The sequence below is a fragment of the Budorcas taxicolor genome, chromosome 8 (assembly GCF_023091745.1).
Source record: "Budorcas taxicolor isolate Tak-1 chromosome 8, Takin1.1, whole genome shotgun sequence".
Lineage (NCBI taxonomy): Eukaryota > Metazoa > Chordata > Mammalia > Artiodactyla > Bovidae > Budorcas > Budorcas taxicolor.
Genome location: NC_068917.1, coordinates 73894824 through 73901268, shown reverse-complemented (window position 1 = coordinate 73901268; position 6445 = coordinate 73894824).

The following is a 6445-nucleotide window of genomic DNA, read 5'->3' as shown; positions in this document are numbered from 1 at the left end:
AAGAATTTCCCACAATTTGTTGTGATCCACACAGTTAAAAGCTTTATTGCAGCCAGTGAAGCAGAAGATTTTCTGGAATTCTCTTGCTTTTTCTGTGATCCAACAGATATTGGCAATTTGATCTCTGATTCCTCTGCCTTTTCTAAATCCAGCTTGAACACCTGGAAGTCCTCAGTTCATATACTATTGAAGCCTTGCTTGGAGAATTTTGAGCATTACTTTGCTAGGGCGTGAAATAAGTGCAGCTGTGCAGTAGCTTGAACATTCTTTGGCATTGCCTTTCTTTGGGATTGGAATGAAAACTGACCTTTTCCAGTCCTGTGGCCACTGCTGAGTTTTCCAAATTTGCTGGCATATTGAGTGCAGCATTTTAACAGCATCATCTTTTATGATTTGAAATAGCTCAGCTGGAATTCCATCACCTCCACTAGCTTTGTTTGTAGTGATTTGATGCCCATATTATAAAGAGAAGTACATGATAAAGAGAAGCATTCAATATGATAAAGAAGCCCATTTGATAAAAAGAAGCAAATTGCCTGCATCTGGAGGTTTCAGCCTATCAGACAGGTTTAGGGAGGGTTAGGGCTACCAACAAGCTTCTCTGATGGCTCAGAAGGTAAAAAATCTGCCTGAAGTACAGGAGACTCAGGTTCAATCCCTGGGTCAAGAAGCCTCCCTGGAGAAGGGAATGACTACCCACTCCAGTATTCTTGCCTAGAGAATTCCATGGACAGAGGAGCCTGGCAGGCTGCAGTTCATGGAGTCACAAATAGTCAGACACGACTTGCAACTAACACTTTCACTTTCACAGGGCTACCAAAAGCAAATTTGGAGCCCATTAAAATTTAAACACACACACACAGAATTTCAAGGCGGTCCAGTGGAAGAATCCACCTTCTAATGCCAGGCACAGTTTGATCCCTAGTTAAGGAACTAAGATCCCCCATGCCACAGTGCAACTGAGCCCATGTGATACAATAAAGAGCCCTCAGCCACAATAAAAGCCCCAGTCCAGCCAGAACATTTTTTTAAATTGCATTCCCCCTTCAATCGCAGGTGGGCTAAGCTCTTTGCTACCAGTTTATATGAGTGATTTACAGAGTCAAGCTGACTCTTGTCTGAATCTCCAAGTTCAATAATTAGTACCAGCATCTCCTCACCTCTGCTATGCTGGTACTTGCCAAGTTGGTAACATGGGGCCAGAGCAAAGGCCCTCTCATCAGACACAGCATCCCAGGAGGGCATGGTGGCAGTAACAGTAGCCTGGGGCTGCCCCCCAAGTACCATCAAGCATGTGGGCCCCGAGTGGGATGAAATGAGATCCTTCATGAGAACTCACAGAACATGCCCAGGAGGAAATAACAGGGTGGGTAGTAGGGAATTGAGGGTTGAAGTTCCTACCTTGTTCAAGAAGTTATCCTGATCTGGAGGAATTTGAATGATTGCTTAAACAGTGACCTCATTTGAGTCCATAGATCAGTGAGGGTGTGACAAGCTTGAGGCTGATGCAGACTGAGTAAGTAGAAGGTCCAGGAGGCTCACTTACCTGGAGCATCTGAGACCATTAATATAATGGATTCTAGTAAGTGGGTTTTTCAAAAGTGGAAATAAATAACATGGGTCTCTTTTAAGTCAGGGAGCTCAGAAGCTGAAGTGAGGGTCAGATTCAATCTCTAGGAATGGAATTGGGAAAGTCATATCATCTCACTGAGCTTTCATTTTCTTTAAAATGTTTTTAAAAAATAGCAGTTCCTAGTCTGATTTACTTGAGAGTTGTCAGGGTAAATACTGACATCATGTATGTGAAAATGCATTATAAACTATGCAGTGACAGTCGCTCAGTCATGTCCAGCTCTTTGCAACCTCATGGACTATATAGCCCACCAGGCTCCTCTGTCCATGGAATTCTTCAGGCAATTATACCAGAGTGGGTTGCTATTCCCTTCTCCAGGGGATCATCCCGACCCAGGGATCAAACCCGGGTCTCCTGCATAGAAGGCAGATTCTTTACCATCCGAGCCACCAGGGAACCATTACAAACTATAAGGCACTATTAACTTAAAATACTATTATTCATATAATGATGTGTCTATGCATACAATTGAGAGTTGAAGAGACACTGAAAATTTTTCTAATTTTACCTCATTTGCTAAATATTTACCATTAATTATGTTGCCCTCATTAGCCAAATAACAAAACATAGTTGATTAACCATCCAATTCACCTTGCAACACTGAAATTTAAAAGAAATCCTAAGAAATAAGCTCTTGGCCTTATCAGATGTTTAAGGCCAGTTACTCATTACTGAAATGCCCCATAGCTTCCCTGGTAGCTCAGTGGTAAAGAATCCACCTGCCAATGCAGGAGACAAAGTTTCGATCCCTGATACAGGAAGATCCCACATGCCACAGAGGATCTAAGCCGGTGTGCCACAACTTCTGAGCCTGTGCTCTAGAGCCGGGGAGCTGCAGCTACTGAACCCACATGACACAGTTACTGAAGCCCACACACCCTAGAGCCTGTGCTCCACAACAAGAGAAGCCACCCAATGAGAAGCCCGCACATCACGACTAGAGAGTAGCTCCAGCTCACCACAACTAGAGAGGAGCCTGCAAAACAAAGACCCAATGCAAACAAAAATAAATAAATAAAATTATTTTAAAAAAAAGAAATGCCCCAAATATCCTGAGTATCTTTCACATCAAACACTAAGGGAGAAAAATCTCAATTTGAAGGTATCTCATTATGTATAAAACATAAGGTATTCCATGTAAGCCTTCTTGTTTTGTATCCTCCTGAGTTTTAATTTCAGATGATGCTTTGTAACCTTCAAATACGTTCATATCACTCAGCCTCTTACTCTGTTCTCACGTGTCAGCCTCCCAATACTACACCTAAAGGACTTTGCTAGGGACTTTCTTCCCCCATGTTGATGCCCTCCATTGGGAGACAGCATGTCTTAGGCTTCTGTTTCTTAGAGAAGAGATGGCCTAATTGCTTTTATTATTTGCTGCTGTTTAGTTGCTAAGTCGTGCCCGACTCCTTACGACCCCACTGACTGCAGCACACCAGTCTCCCCTGTCCTTCACTATCTCCTGGAGTTTGCTCAAACTCATGTCTGTTGAGTTGGTGATATTTGTCCTATTTTCCAACCTAGGAAAATGAACCACATTTTATGCTTTGGTTCTGGCACTACATAAATAACAGACTAATACTCTGTTCCCATCAGGCTTTTTTTTTTTCCTGACCAGATCATTCAGTTTGTGACATAATCTCATAGACATTACAAAGATTTGGAGAAAGCACATTCTTCCTTACATTGACTTTGAATTTCTATTTCTTTTTTATTGGTGTATAATTTAAAAACAATAAAATGCACAGATCATAAGAGTGTTTAGAGTTTTGACAAGTGAATTCACCACATAACCAGCTGGAAAATGATGCAACACCATGAATACAAGAGAAATCCATCAGCAGCACTGATGACAAAATAGTCTACTGAGCTGTGACACAGCTTCCACCTGAACTAACTTTTATGACACTCAGAATGGGTTTCCTGAGTCAATGAGATTCGAGTAGACTTGTAGAGAAAAGACTCTCGACACTGATTCTGACACCAATGAAAGTATTTCCTGGTGTTTGGAAACATCCTCTTTTAAAACTCCCTTCCCAGGACAGATCTCCATCTCTACCTCTTTTGTCTCTTTTTATCTTTTATATTTTGTCTACCTCCTTTTGAAGACAATGCCTTTCTGGGTGCCTGATGTCCGCTGCCAGCATTCAGAAGTTGTTTTGTGGAATTTGCCCAGCGTTCAAATGTTCTTTCGATGAATTAGTGGGGGAGAAAGTGGTCTCCTCATCCTATTCCTCTGCCATCTTAGGACTGCCTTACAGGTGGATTCTTTACCACTGCACCACCTGGTAAGTCCCAGACAGATGTATATGTACTTTTCTTAAAAATGAGATTTTCCTATGTCTATGCATATTGTTTCATGTTCTTAGGTGAAATAGGCATTTCTGACTCAAAGCTCAGCACCCACTGTCCAGCCAATATGTCTTTCTTTGCAAAGAGTCTGTTCCTTGGAGAAACCAGGCTTGCACTCAATCTCAAGGTCACCTATACCTAGCCCTGGACCCAGCCTCAGGCACAGTCTGTAGCTGAACCCTGTCCAGCATCTTATAAACTGCCTGAGAAACTGACAGAAACATTCTGAATGTCAAATTCAAGACCTGTAAACCATCACAGGAAATTGAGTCATCAGTATGCATAAGTCTCTGTCTTCTGTCCAATTACTGAGCTCCCTGTGTGAACAAATGCTTCTCAACAGTTCCTGGCATTAGACACCTGTCACTGGTGCCATAATAGCCTGCCTATGAAGATCAGCATGGAGTTCTGCAAGTATTTCTAATCCTGTCATCAAAACTCAGTGTGATTCTGAGGCTGTGCCCTGAGAAATTCGATTTCTAAGACAAAACGGCTACAGCATAAACCAGCAAGATGAATTTCTGTGGGCAAATGTATTCAAGGTCATTATTTCATCTGTATCTTTGGTTAATGTTTCCACAGACCTTCAAACTCCTTGTTTCCAATTTTCTCCACCTTCACTACGAGATGTTTTTTTGTACTCTTGCAAAGAAACATCAGCTTTTTAACCTTCAAGCAGCAATCCCCTCCCCCAAATACACATTCCCCACTCTTGGGTAAAGCATACATCCCAAGAAAAATGAAGTAACAAGAGATGGTCTCCAGGTAATATATAAGCTAAGGGCTGTGTTGACAAAGGGTGGGGAGGGAGAAGAGAAAAAAAAGAAGAAATTGATTTTGAGTGAATTCAGCAAAATAAAGTCCCATGATTCAGCAAAAGAAAGCAATAGCTGATTTTGTTTAGCTCACAGACACACATATAACTGCAGCTGGGAAAAGACTGCTCTCTGATCTCAGCCTTCTTAGCCTGCCAGAAGTCAGGAACATTCCTCATAAGCTATTCTATCTTTTTCCGAAAGCAGCTCCAAGGAAAGAGCCCATGCTGTCTAAAAGAAGCTACCTATGAAGAAAAATGAGAACAATTAAGCCCTAAATCTGTACAAGAAACTTGAACAGCTGAGACTCCAAAACGAAAATGGAGATAATGCTAATGATTATGTTTTATAGCCTCAGTCTGCCTTAGGTCTGGAAGAGTTCCAAAGCCCTCAGCAGGTTGTCACATTGATAGAAGGGGCCCCTGCTGAGACGCAGCTGTTTCTGGGGAAGCCAGCATCTGGACGACAGCTGCATACCAATCCTGAACAGGAAGGCGAGAGAAGCCACCCTCAAGGGCACCCCTTCCACCTGGAGCCTCCCTCTGTGGCTCCTCATATTCAGACAGTCTGCGGCATCACATTTGCTAACTCATGGAAATGCAGTAAAACCTTAACCATCTGTAAACTCCAGAGCAGAAGCCAGTAGGGACAGTCAGGCATTCTAGTTAGCTGAAGGGTTTTGACACCTTGAAGCACCAACTTTTCTTTAATCGTTACAGAGGAAAACTTTTCTAAAAGGTATCCCTGGATACCCTTTTTCAATTCAAATTAACCAAATGTTCCTAACGTCACACCTTCAATTCATCCAGTATCCACTAGCATGAATAGATTTACAGTGTATCAGTGGGTTTTTGTTACAGTTGTTTTTCAGTCCATAAGTTGTGTCTGACTCTTTGTAACCCCATGGACTGCAGCACACCAGGTTCCTCTGTCCTCCACTGTTTCCCAGAGTTCACTCGAACTCATGTCATTGAGTCAGTGATGCCATCCAACTATCTCATCCGCTTTTGACCGCTTTTTCTCCTGCTGTCAATCTTTCCCAGTATCAGGGTCTTTTCCAATGAGTCAGCTCTTCACATCAGGTAGCCAGAGAACTGGAGCTTTAGCTTCAGCATCAGTCCTTCCAATGAATATTCAGGGTTGATTTCTTTTAGGATTGACTGGTTTGATCTCCTTTGCAGTCCAAGGGACTCTCAAGAGTCTTCTCCAATACCACAGTTCAAAAGCATCAGTTCTTTGGTGCTCAGCCTTCTTTATGGTCCTGCATCCCAACATCTCTACATGTTACAGAGAGGTTTCCAAAGCACCTTCTATGCATACTGTGGTGCACGTGCTTGTACACACACATGCACACCCTTCCCTATTCAGGCTTTAGGAGAAAGAGGCTTTAGTAAAGGAGGGAGAGAGAGAGAGAGAAATGACAGTGTAACAAGACTTTACAGACAAGGTTACTAGCTCCACTCTTTCAATAACTAGCAGTTTGACCTTGAATGAGCCATGTCAAGTTCCTGCACTAAAATAAGGGAGATCACTAGATGTTCTTTAAGGTCTGATCAAATTTTAATCCTGGTGATTCTTTAAGAATTCTATTACTCCAAATTCCTTCGTTCCTCCTCCCTCCTTCCCTTTATGTTCTTTCTCTTTC